Source organism: Copadichromis virginalis, linkage group LG23 (genome assembly GCF_057382275.1).
Source record: "Copadichromis virginalis isolate Kocher_CV1m ecotype Utaka linkage group LG23, C_Virginalis_male_GT1.1, whole genome shotgun sequence".
Taxonomy (NCBI): domain Eukaryota; kingdom Metazoa; phylum Chordata; class Actinopteri; order Cichliformes; family Cichlidae; genus Copadichromis; species Copadichromis virginalis.
Window position 1 is genome coordinate 46,271,406 of NC_140639.1, and position 13,593 is coordinate 46,284,998.

The 13,593-nt window shown below is 44.4% G+C and overlaps 1 long non-coding RNA gene and 2 other non-coding genes across 3 annotated transcripts; 1 reads left to right on the plus strand and 2 right to left on the minus strand.

Moving 5' to 3' along the window:
* Positions 1-4,539: 4,539 nt before the first annotated feature.
* Positions 4,540-4,658, minus strand: LOC146681788 (5S ribosomal RNA). The gene has a single exon (XR_014918340.1). It is a non-coding gene; the product is annotated as a 5S ribosomal RNA (ribosomal RNA).
* Positions 4,659-4,977: 319 nt separating this feature from the next.
* LOC146681789 (5S ribosomal RNA) lies at positions 4,978-5,096 on the plus strand. The gene has a single exon (XR_014918351.1). It is a non-coding gene; the product is annotated as a 5S ribosomal RNA (ribosomal RNA).
* Positions 5,097-5,521: 425 nt separating this feature from the next.
* On the minus strand, positions 5,522-11,641 carry LOC146681790 (uncharacterized). Its single transcript, XR_014917829.1, has 2 exons — positions 11,294-11,641; positions 5,522-5,708 (listed from the first exon to the last, which is right to left on the minus strand). It is a non-coding gene; the product is annotated as an uncharacterized LOC146681790 (long non-coding RNA).
* Positions 11,642-13,593: the final 1,952 nt, after the last annotated feature.

The window sequence follows — 13,593 nt, forward strand, 5'->3', positions numbered from 1 at the left end:
TGAAAAGTCTTGACACCATCTTTATGAACAAGATAGTCAAATGGCATTGTCATGTTTCCACTATGACAGTTTATAATTTCAGTGTTTCCCATTGCAAAAACAATTGGTGACACCTGAAAATGCTGACGACAGCACTATGGCCTACCTGTACAGCCATCTGAAATGTGCAGTAAAGTCACTGTAGATGTTATGGGAGTCTTGGGAGTAACTGAGACACTGAATACGTACGTTTCACATTTCCATTGTGTAGAAGTGTTTGTAATCCTACAGAATTGTGCAAAAGAAAAATATGCTACAGTCACTTGTTCACTGTAGAATACATGTAAACATAAAATCACCCATTTAGTAGAGCTGTGCACTAATGTGAACAATAAACAGCACATGTAACAGTACAGTAAATCATTCTGGCACATCCAGACGTTCCTGTCTGTCTGGCCACATATGTTCATCTACATCACAACAGATGTTATCCCTCGCAATGCAGCGAGGAAAGTATCTCCTGGAGTGGCGAATCCATCCTCTGCAGGACCCTGCTGTGATGTCGTCACATGCTGCATCCATGGCTGCTAGCAGGGCCATTTGCTCATGTGGATTTAATTTTTCTTGAGTACTCTGTCAATTGTTGAAATTGGAACAGATTCAATATTGCCAAATACCGTGTAATTCTCTATGACAGCGCTTTGTATGTCTCTCAGCTTTATTGCATTGTTTGCAATGACCATTGCACAAATGGCTTCTTCTTGCTGTGGGGTAAAAAGGGGCCCTCTTCCGCCTCCGCGAGGTTGTCTTACAATCCTATGTGGTGCAGAGTGAACTTTTTGTGAAATTGCAAATACAGTACAGTAACATGTGATGTGTCTGAGATGGCACAGTACAGTACAGTGTATTACTGTTTGCATACCTGTTTTCCCTACGGAATGTTTGAATGATTGAACTGACAGTAGTTCTTCCAATATTGGGTTGCACCCTTCGACCAGCCTCCTCCATGGTGAGGCCGTGATTGACAACATGGTCCACAATTGTAGCCCTTATTTCATTAGGAATCCGCCTATATCTGCCTCTTCTCCCTCTTCCCCTTCCCCTTCCTCCCCGCATCCTCACCCCTCTTCCACGTTGCTGACCTTCCATTTTGTGTCACAGAAGTGTAGAAATGGTACACACTAGCTCCTGCGCAGTTTATATATGCTTGCCAATTGGGGATTCACAGGATTCATCCATTATTGACAGTGAACAAGTTGTTTGTCATTGGTTACAACTAAACTTTCACACGCCTCCTCATGAGTGACAGCTGTAATTCACCCGAGATCAATTGTTCAATTTCGGAGACATTTCCAGGAACAATGATACAGAAAGGTATAGGATTTGCTTGACAGATGGCCAATATTTGGCATGTGATAACTAGTTCAACAATTTTGTGTGTGATGACTCAAGCAATGGATGTATGACTATTCGTTTTATTGGGAACGACTATTCAGCATCCATAGGTATGATTACTTTTGACTGACATGACATAAGCAAATGGAAATGTCAGAAAGCAGCAGGGAAATGTATGGAAGCAACTGATTCATGTCCAAAATCATTTGCAGTTTGTTCAGAGAGAGGAGAAATTGCTACTATGATGTGCACAAATGACTGAGTGTTGTGGAGGTTGAACTAATAGTTATGAGAATTTCAATTCTGATCTGAGAAACGCACCAAAGCGACTGAGAAAAACTGTAACTCTAACTTGTGAATTATGTCATTTGTTATTTTACTGTAGAACATGTGCCAGCGGGTATAACTGTATTAGATGGAGGAGTTGTGCAGGGAGATGGCCACGGGCAGGAATGATTTCCTGTGTTGTTCAGTGGTGCATTTGGGTAATCTCAGTCTCTCATTGAATGATCTTCTTTTCTTGGACGACATCTGCCTCTCAGACACCCTGAAGGAGTCCATCTCCATCTCCACTCATTACTGGCCTTGCGGATCAGTTTGAGTCTGTTGGCACCTGTGACCGTCAACCTGTTGCCCCAGCATGCAACAGCATAGAGGATGGCACTGGCCACAACAGATTTGGAAAAAATCCTGAGCATTGTCCTCAGAAAATAGAGACGACTCTGGCCCTTCCTGTAGAGTGAAGCTGTGTTCTTAACCCAGTCCAGTTTATTATGCATGTATACTCCAAGTCCAGTTAAAAGCATCAGCAACTTAAACATAGTTTTGAAATATACAATTTATATTTTTCAATTCATATTAAAATTGACTGATTAAAAACGTTTTTATAGAGATTAAAAAACATTCCTGCTTAGATTTAGTCCCAATGAAATGATGACTGTAAAGTTTTAAAAGTGAAATATATAAAGGTAAACTCAAAAGTTGTCAAAAACAGCCATTTATAACCTTGACTTCAGAGTTTTACATGACACAAAGTGTTACATTATAACATGTAGTTAGTGTGATAACATCTAGAGTTATTGCATTCATAGAAGTTTCTTCTGCTCTCAGAACAGATTCAGTTGTTCACAGTTTCGGGTCACGGTGCATTACCAGGCTGCAAACACTCACAAGGTGTTGAGTTGTGGTCACGAAAAGAACAAAGTGTTTAAAGACAAGTCTCTGATGCAGTGTCATCAGACTGTTGACAAACCCTCAGTCTAACCACACTGTGACAGCAGGCCTTTGCTGAAAGTCACGTTTTGCATTGCTTCTCATGAAATGTTTTCTGCTCTTTATTTCACTTGACTTGAATATATTTACTTGAACAAACCTCTGATGTGTAAATCAGATCCAACTGAATGTCATCAGAACATATAATAATTTTTTTTCTTTTGGTAATAAGTCAAGAATGAGGATTTTGAGTATCATTGAATATAAAAGTTTTCCATCTCAGGGGGTCAGTTTCTATGTTGGATTGTAAACTCACTTTAGTGCGGTAGTCCTCCTCCTTCATTATTCATCCATGATCACTGATGAGAAGTTAATAGGCATTAGCCATGTCAATTTAAGACATTGTACAACCTCATATTAAAAGATTTTAATGTGTATACTTTTTAATATTTCACCATGAGATCAAAGCCCATCTCTGACAACAACGAGACGGCCTACCTGAAGGAGATTAGGAATCTGGAGAACTGGTGCCAGAGGAACAACCTCCTTCAGTAAGACAAAGGAGCTGATAGTGGACTTCAGCACTAAGCAGGAGAGGAACTACCAGACCCCCGTCATCAACGACTGCCCAGTGGAGAGAGTGGACAGCTTCAAATACCTCGGAGTTCACATCACGCGGGACCTGTCATGGTCCTGTCACATCAACACCGTGGTGAAAAAGGCCCGTCAGCGTCTCTACCACCTCAGACGCTTGAGAGACTTCCAACTGCCCTCCAAGGTGCTCAGGAACTTTTACTCGTGCACCATAGAGAGCATCCTGGCGGGAAACATCTTAACCTGGTTCGGGAACAGCACCATGCAGGACAGACGAGCTCTACAGAGGGTTGTGCGGTCAGCTGAGCGCACCATCCGCTCCGAGCTCCCTGACCTGCACTCAATCTACAGCAGGCGGTGCTGGACCAAGGCCAGGAAGATGGTGAAGGACCTCAGCCATCCCAACAACAGACTGTTCTCTCTGTTGAGGTCAGGAAAGCGATTCCGCTCCCTGAAGACCAACACAGAGAGACTGAGGAGGAGCTTCTTCCCGCAGGCGATACGGTCTCTCAATCACACCACCACACAGTACTGACCCACACATATGGTTCTTACACACACACTGGACATTCTGGACATTGTTTTCACTTCATCACTTAAATCACTTTAAGCATATTTGCTCTGCACAAGACATAATGTGGATTGCACAACACTGGACATTATATTTCTTCATTTCCATAAATTTTCATATTTATTTCCTATCTTATTCATAGCCTTTTCTTTTTTCTTTAGGTCACGAGCAGTTGTGTAAGCATTTCACTGCATATCGTACTGTGTATGACTGTGTATGCGACATATAAAATTTGAATTTGAATTTAATGGGATGTTGAAGCTCTTCTAAATCCTCACCAGGTTTTGCTCAAATGCTACTGATATAAACTCACAATATATCGGCAGTAAATAATAGAGAGGAGAAAGGAGGAAACAAAAGTCAATTATAAAGTTAATAGGGCTGCTTGGAGCCATATCAACAGTTTAAATGATAAAGTTACAGATATCAGGGGGAGAAAATAAAACAACAGCTGTGGCTCATCAATAAGGCTCTGCAAAATAGAAAACAGGAGGAAGACTGATATTTACTGTGAGTAAATATCAGTCTCCCTCCTGTTTTGAAACCTAAAGTTAGGAAATAATAATGATGCTCTCTGACATCCACAAAATGTCAGACACTTGACACAGAGCTAAACCTCTGCTGGAAAATACACACCAGAAAAGTAGATAGAGTGAGATGATTATCAACTTTTGCACAAAAGCGAAATGCCTTATTTTTATAAGCATTTTAATGAAGTTTTTTTTTCTGGTTCTGTTTTCTGTGAGTGAGCAGCAGCGCCCTCTGCAGTTTGTGTGTGGAAGTGCAAAAGCTTACAGCACCTGGTATTCCCAGGCGGTCTCCCATCCAAGTACTGACCAGGCCCGACCCTGCTTAGCTTCCGAGATCAGACGAGATCGGGCGTGTTCAGGGTGGTATGGCCGTAAGCGAAAGCTTTGCTATATAAAGGGCATTTTATAAGTGGCAAGTGTCTCACAGTTTGATATATATTATTGTGCCAAGCTTTATATGTTACAGCGAAAGCATGCAGCTATTTGTTGTTAACTGCAGCTTCAACACTGAGCTGCAGAAATACTTTTCCCACAGTAACATCTCCATAATAACATATGTTAGATTATTATAGAACCGTGTGTTTTGTAATTCTAACATTTTTGTCGTTTGGAGACTTTAACTTCTATATAGAAGAGAAAACGTGTGCATGTGTCATCACAGCATGTTTAAAAAGGCTGTTTCTGTGCTCTTCTCTCGCTTACGGCCATACCACCCTGAACACGCCCGATCTCGTCTGATCTCGGAAGCTAAGCAGGGTCGGGCCTGGTCAGTACTTGGATGGGAGACCGCCTGGGAATACCAGGTGCTGTAAGCTTTTGCACTTACACAAACTGCAGAGGGCGATAAAACTCTCACTACTCCTTCCTGTAGTCTCTAGTTTCCTCCTGCTTTCCTTGAAGCACAAAAGCGCCTCAATGATCATTTCCTAGATGCTAATCAAGGAATATTTAAGTTATGTTTCTTTTTGACAGTAACTACTATAAAACCTAGAGCAGCACCTCACTGTCAATAACAGATTAAACGCACAAATCACAGTACTATTGCAGAGTATAACATGGAGACAAGTTAGTTAGAGAAAAAACAACAACAAGATGTGACATGTTGAATTTAATATAATTATAAAAAGCAGAAGCACAGTTTTGGTTTATAGTTTACAGAATTTTACAGGGAAAAAAAAAAAAACACTGCGTCATATTCATATAAATGCACCGATCTGACAGACTTGCACAGGTACAAAGCTTTTGGCTGTCATATTTTCCTTTTTTAAAAAACGGCATCTTGAAATATAAAAATGTGCTCGACAGTCCTGCTACTTTAACCACAAATCATTTCCTGAAACTTGGAAAGTGTCCCTGTTGCTGAAAATCACACACCTTCATCATATTTGGAGGAAGTGGCTTGCAGCTCTGGTCGGTAAGATGTTTCCCTGGAGGAGAGAGAAGGACATTTGAGAGATTGATGACTCACAAGAGTCTAATCACATCAGTGCAACCAGTGGCTACTTGTATTAGTTTATTAATTAGAGATGAACCGATCTGATATTATGTATCGGTCTGATACTGACGTAAATGACTGGATCGGATATCGGAGAAAAATTAAAAATGTAATCCGATCCATTAAATATCAAAAAAGCACCTGACAAAACTTGCAACATGGCATAACTCGGCTCATAACCATAGCACGTCAGAGCAGTATGCGTCACGTGATAGAGCTGCTGTGGCGTGCCAGACCTGTCGGCGGTCTGGTTGAGCAGTTGGAGCCTCGCTACAAACCGGCATTTCATCTTCGAGAAAGTGATCCCAGAGAGAAGTAAAGCAAATGTGTAAGTTCATCTCTGAATGTTTGTAAAGCATTCCCACGTTAAGCTTAACAACCGATATATGGAGGGACTGCCTCTTCTCTCTCCCTCCCTCTCCTGCTGCTACTTCAATTCCGTCTCTCTTGTTTGTTTTTGGCCCACTTTGCACCAGAAAGAGGAAACCAGCAGCTGAACAACAGCAGCACGTTTAAGCTTGATAAGCTGTTGTTTGAATTTAACCCTCACGTCATCCTTTAAAAAATTATTACTTTCTACACCAGGAGCTGACGGCTGGTAACTGTGCAGGGGTAGATCTTGCAAAGTTTAGCCAGGGGGGCCGATAGGACATTAACAGGGAAAAAAAAAAAGGGGGGGGGGGGGGTGTCACGGCGAGTGAGATGAGCCGTGTGGAAAATAAAGGAGGATCCAAACGCAGGCACTTGTATGGGTGTGAGGGTGGTTTATTAAACACAAAAAGGAAATGGACAAACGGCGAACGGAGCAATGACTAAACTAAACTGGGAACAAACTAACTATAGAACACGAACCTGGACATGAATGAGAGCGGGCAGAAACAGATGATGGTAGACTGCAGGGAAACACACAGATGAAGCAGGGTGGAAACACAGACGGACCAGCAACTACAATGACGGCAGACATGACTTAAATACACAGAGAATCACAGGGGAATTACACACAGGTGGTGGACACAGCTGGGAATAATCAACAAGACGAGACAAAGGTAAAACTGAACACACTCACCGAAACAAAAAAACAAGGAGCACAAGAGACCAGAATAAACCAAAAACAGGCCAACACAAAACAAGACCATTCACGAGTCCACAGTAAAGTCCGGGGGCCGACAACACAAGAGCCGAAACAGTTCAGGGGGCCGACCCTGCACACAGCAACGGCGGCGACAGGCAAACAGTTCAGGAGGCCGACCGTGCACACGGCAACGGCGGCGACGGGCAAACAGTTCAGGAGGCCGACCGTGCACACGGCAACGGTGGCGACCGGCAAACAGTTCCGGAGGCCGACCGTGCGTGCAGCAACGGCGGCGAGGAAGCAGGTCCGGGGGCCGACCGTGCGGACGGCAACGGCGGCGCGAATGCAGTTCTGGAGGCCGACCGTGCACACGGCAACGGCGGGCAAACAGTTCCGGAGGCCGACCACGTGGAAGGCAGTGGCGGCCACCGAGCAGGTCCGGAGGACGGCCGCGATGCCAGCGGCGGCGACAAACACCTTCCGGAGGCAGTCCCCGAAGGCCATGACGCCATCTTAGAGGCCCGGAAAACGGCCGGCAGAGGCAAGGCGGAACGGGTCGAGCTGGCACCGACGGCGGCGTGGCAACCACAGGACCAGACGAGGCAGGACCAGACGAGGACGAAGCAGTGGCTGGACCAGACGAGGACGAAGCAGTGGCTGGACCAGACGAGGACGAAGACACGGAGGCTGGACCAGGCGATGCTGAAGACACGGAGGCTGGACCAGGCGAAGATGATGAAGACGGCAGCGGGACGGCTGCGGAACCTGACGGCAGCGGGACGGCTGCGGAACCTGACGGCGGTGATGCTGCAGGAGGTGATGTGGAGATGTGCTGGCTGGGTCCTCCAGGACCACCAGCAGATGTGAGGATGTGCTGGGTGGGCTCCACGGGCCCTCCAGCAGACGTGGCTTGAGGCTGGACGGGCTCCTCGGGCCCTCCAGCAGACGAGGCTTGAGGCTGGACGGGCTCCTCGGGCCCTCCAGCAGACGAGGCTTGAGGCTGGCTGGGTTCTCCTAAACCCCCAGCAGACGACGCTTGAGGCTGGCTGGGTTCTCCTAAACCCCCAGCAGACGACGCTTGAGGCTGGCTGGGTTCTCCTAAACCCCCAGCAGACGACGCTTGAGGCTGGCTGGGTTCTCCTAAACCCCCAGCAGACGACGCTTGAGGCTGGCTGGGTTCTCCTAAACCCCCAGCAGACGACGCTTGAGGCTGGCTGGGTTCTCCTAAACCCCCAGCAGACGACGCTTGAGGCTGGCTGGGTTCTCCTAAACCCCCAGCAGACGACGCTTGAGGCTGGCTGGGTTCTCCTAAACCCCCAGCAGACGACGCTTGAGGCTGGCTGGGTTCTCCTAAACCCCCAGCAGACGACACTTGAGGCTGGCTGGGTTCTCCTAAACCCCCAGCAGACGACACTTGAGGCTGGCCGGGCTCCTCAGGCCCTCCAGCCGACGAGGCAGGACGCTGGCTGGGTTCACCTGAACCCCCAGCTAACATGACTTGAGACTGGACGGGCTCCTCAGGCCCTCCAGTGAAAGCAGTCCCTGAAGCAGCAGGTACGGAGACCTCTGCCAGTGTGGACACTGGCTGGGACTGAGCAGTACCGTGGCTAGACTCAGGCAGCAACAGTGGGATACAGTCCTCAGAGGGCTGGAAGTGTTCCCCAATACACTCAGCAGAGGACTGAGGCGGACGGGTGAACTCACTTGAGCTCTCAGGGGGTGCTGAGAGCCGAGACTGTTCAGGTGAGTTCTCCGGTGAGGCTGCTGGTGCTGGTGTCTTGACCTCTAGGGGTCCAGAGTTGGCTGGTGACTGACACCCAGCCTCTGGGGAGGCCCTAGAGGGAGCAACTGTCTCTGAGATGGCCAGCTTAAATGAACCAGCAAAAGTTTGTGTGGAGTGTGTTCCCTGCTTGTAATGAGGCTGTGAGGATAAAGGCTGGGTAAATGAGTGGGCAGGCTGCTGAACTGGTGGTAACTGAGCTACAGGTAGCGAAGTAGTAACAGGTGGTGGAGTGGCTGGCTGAACTGATAGCGGCGTTACAGGCCTGGCATTTGACTGGGATGGAATTGAGGAAGGGACAATGGAACGGACACGGTCATAAACATGGAACGCGGGTTCAGAACAGGCAGTCTTAGATGCTATGGGCATGGATGAAAAATCATTGTTATCCTCAGTCGAAACACGAAAAAATGCCCCAGAAACAACAGTCACAGAAGCAACAGAGTCAACAAAAGTGTCCCTTTCACTCACCACAGCTGGCCGATTTGACATCCTGAAGTCCGGCTGCAGGGCGCCGCGCCGGTGACGCGAACGTCGCTTCCTCCCTGCCGACTGCTCCGGCGGGCCGGGCAAAACCTCCGGCGGGCCGGGCAAAACCTTCACCGGCGGGCTGGGTTGGGAAGCGGTAGCGGCAGCGCCTGGAGGGTGGAGGTGAAGTTCGTGGAGAATGAAGTTTTGTACCAGAGGGTGCAGTGAGTCCAATAGCCAGGGATAATCCGTGATAAGCTGTTGCAGCCTGACTTCCAGAACGTAGAGAAACGCTTCTCCCTCATGCTTGAGCCACAGGTTGATTAGTTTTGACACAGAGTCCGTTATGAGCTTTCGAAGCTCTGTGGGTGGGGTGAATGCCGCTGGATCCATATCTGGCTGGTCCGTACTGTCACGGCGAGTGAGATGAGCCGTGTGGAAAATAAAGGAGGATCCAAACGCAGGCACTTGTATGGGTGTGAGGGTGGTTTATTAAACACAAAAAGGAAATGGACAAACGGCGAACGGAGCAATGACTAAACCAAACTGGGAACAAACTAACTATAGAACACGAACCTGGACATGAATGAGAGCGGGCGGAAACAGATGATGGTAGACTGCAGGGAAACACACAGATGAAGCAGGGTGGAAACACAGACGGACCAGCAACTACAATGACGGCAGACATGACTTAAATACACAGAGAATCACAGGGGAATTACACACAGGTGGTGGACACAGCTGGGAATAATCAACAAGACGAGACAAAGGTAAAACTGAACACACTCACATGAGACGCAGACCATCACAATAAAACAGGAACAAGCAACCATCACACTAAGACACAAACTCGACATAGAGAGACAGACAGAAAATGGCACATGGAGCTAGACAAATACTAAGCAGACACAACTGAAGAACAAATCCTAAACACCACAGAAACATGAAACTCAAATAATAAACATCATCATAATCAACACTACAAGAGAACAAGAAAACAATCCCTGATGCAAACTAAAACCAAAACATAATAAAACTCAAACTACTGGGTCCGACGGACCCAGAACCGTGACAGGGGGGGCACAGAGACATACTTTTCTTTTATTTAAAATGTCTCGCTTTTAATAAATAATCTGATGTAAAATGTATAGAAGTCCATTACTGTATATAGTAACTATTAAGTCTAATAAACCCTAGTAAGCTGTAGTACTTTTTCCTTTGGGAACCATCTGTGCAGTCTGCAGTTCTGTTGAAGAAAGATGTTGAATCTATTTAATTATTCTTGAAAAAATAATTGATTTCTGTGCATTTTATTTCACACTGCATCAAATCAAAGTTGATTACGTCGATTAAGCATCATGAAGTGGAGGGTGATTCCCTGTTTTCTTTTTGGGGGGGGGGGGGGGGGGTGCTGGGAGTTTTAGAACCCTATTAGTTAGGTTGCTTACTCTTTAAAATACCAGAATAGGGAGGATGGAGTAGTTTTAAGTTTATTAGATTGATCAGTATTGTTGAACTATGAAATATTTTGGGTGCAGTGTATTTTTTGCATACAGGTATAACAGAATAACTTTAGTGTTTCTTTGTTTTTTTTAACTTGAGTATTAACTTATACAAAAAGCAGCAAGATATTAAAAAAACAGTTTTATTGATTAAAAAACACACTATATCGGATTCATATCGGTATCTGCAGATATCCAAATTTATGATATCGGTATCAGACATAAAAAAGTAGTATCGTGCCATCTCTAGTTTGTATACTTTCTGCCCAGTTTGACCCATTTAGCAGAAGTCTGCCTGTTTAAGGCTCTGATATCTATTCTGTATGACTTAAAGCAGTTATGACATGGTCTGATTTTCTCACCCAATAAAGGAATATTTTATATATGAGTCTACTCTTCATTCTATCAGACACAGTTATCACAGCTCGTACATTTTGTTTTTACATATATGTAAGCACTGAGTCAAATTTAGTAATGCCAACATATTAAAAGAACAATATTTGTCTCTTATATATATAATACATCTATATATATACACTGTCAAAGATACTTGTCTTTGAGTGAAGATTTCAGGTGATAGGAAATATAAATAACTGCAACTTGAATCTTTGACCCCGAGTTCAAGTTTAATGCTGTAATAACTAATAATGATTAATATAATAACTATAATATTGGCCATATTATATTTACATTACCAAAGTGAGTTGACTTTAGTCCAGAGGTAGGCAACTCCAGGCCTCGGGTTGGCATCTAGACAAATGCGATTGCATTTGTCCCTAACCATCGGGAACCCTATTTTTTATGGAGTGGAAAAAAGTTAGCATTTATCCTCCAGCTTCACTGTGGTTATGTTATGCTAACATAGTTGTGTCACTAGCGATCAGGTAGCACATCATTATATACCAGCTAGCCCAACTTCAGTACCAAGAGTCACTGTTGTTGTTTTTTTCTGTCTTCGTTTATGTTGGAAGTGATAGCAGAGCTGTACGTTAGAATTTTTTCAGAAATCTCTCAGTCAGAACAGGCTTATGTTTAGATGGAAACTAGCGAGCTAACTTCCTGCTAACTTCTAACTCCATTAAATTTAATAAATTATGTTTATGCAAAATTAATTAATTAAAATTAATTATGCAAAAGCCAACGAGTTCTTACCGAATGAGAAGCCTGGAGATGAGCAGAGATCAAGTAAAGTGCAGTTCAGACACGCTGTTATTAAATTCTACCTGAGCAGGTTACAGTTCATCTCAGTTATGGAAGAACAAATAACATTTGGCTCTGGGAGCTTCAGTTTTTATACATTGCTGTAGCACCGCCTTAAGCAATCATTTACATCAATACCTACATCACTAGCCCACCAGTTCTAAGAAACGTCTCTGTTTGTGGTTCAGAACCTAATGTGACACCAATGACCACAACAGCATGCAGCTGCAGGTTGTCATTCACACCTGGCTTAATGGTAAAGAGGCATATTTGCAGGCAGCTGTTTGAAATTATTTTTATATAAATAAAAAAAAGGTGTCTAAAAAATAGGTAAACAATCAGAATAATTACATTTTTTTAAAATACCGAGAACGCATTTGGCTTAGTTTTTGTTAACTTGGGTGTAATATGTCATGTGTTGTTGTTCAGCTGAAGTCTTCTTCCACACAACATGATGAGTGCCGCCTGCTGCAATCAGAGACAATGTAAAATGCAGCACTGTTAAAACAATAAGATTAACACTGCATTAAAACAAACATTTAGCACATAGAGAGGATTAAACAGATTAAATTGAGTTAATTATTTATAAGGCAGTTGCTACACATTAAAGCTCTGAAACATCAGATTGGACACATTCAAATGTTAAAGCTTACTCTCTCACAGACTAACAGAAGAGATGTGGAATCACTTTAGTTTGTCTCCAGATACAGTCTGTGCCTCATTCAGTGGAATGGTGCAAAGTTTAAGAGTAAAGACAAAATATAAAAAGAGAATTCAGATATGGCTCCAGTCTGGGACAGATTGGGTCTAAAGCACAAGTTACCATGGCAATATACCCCAGTAAAAAGCAAATCACCTTTGTAGGACATAAGACCCAGAGCTAACCCTAAAGTTACCTGGTTAAGACAAAATTGTGCTTCATTTTCGTGACTATTTACATTGTAGATTCTCACTGAAGGTATCAGAACTATGAATGACACATATATGGAATGATGTAGCAAACCAAAATGTTAAAAATAACTCAAAACATGTTATATGTTAGATTCTTCAAAACAGCCACACTTTGTTGTGATTATTGCTTTGCACACTCTTGATCTTCATGAGGTCATCACCTGAAATGGTTTTCCAAGAGTCTTGATGGAGTTTCCAGAGGTGCTGAGCACTTGTTGACTCTATTGCTTTCACTCTGCGGTCCATCTCATCCCAAACCATCTCAATATGGTTTAGGTCAGGTGACTGTGGAGGCCGGGCCATCTGCCACAGCACTCCATCACTCTCCTTCTTGGTCAGATAGCTCCTACACAGCCTGGCGGTGTCTTTGGGGTCATTGTCCTGTTGGGGGGAAAAAAGACGGTGGTCCAACTAAATGCAAACTTGTTAGGATGGCATGTTGCTGCAGGATGCTGTGGTAGCCATGCTGGTTCGGTGTGCCTTCAGTTTTGAATAAATCCACAACAGTGTCACCAGCAAAGCACCCCCACACCATCACACCTCCTCCATGCTTCATGGTGGGAACCATGCATGTAGAGACCATCAGTTCACCTTCTCTGTATCAGTCAAAGACATGGCAGGTGGAATCAAAGATCTCAAATTTGGACCCATCAGACCAAAGCATGAATGTCTACCGGTCTAATGTCCATTCCTTGTGTTTCTTGGCCCAAACAAATCTCTTCTGCTTGTTGATCTTCCTTAGTAGTGTTTTCTTAGCTATTTGGCCATAAAGGCCTGATTCACACAGTCTCCTCTGAACAGTTGATGTAGAGATGTGTCTGCTACTGTTTATTGGTCAGATGAA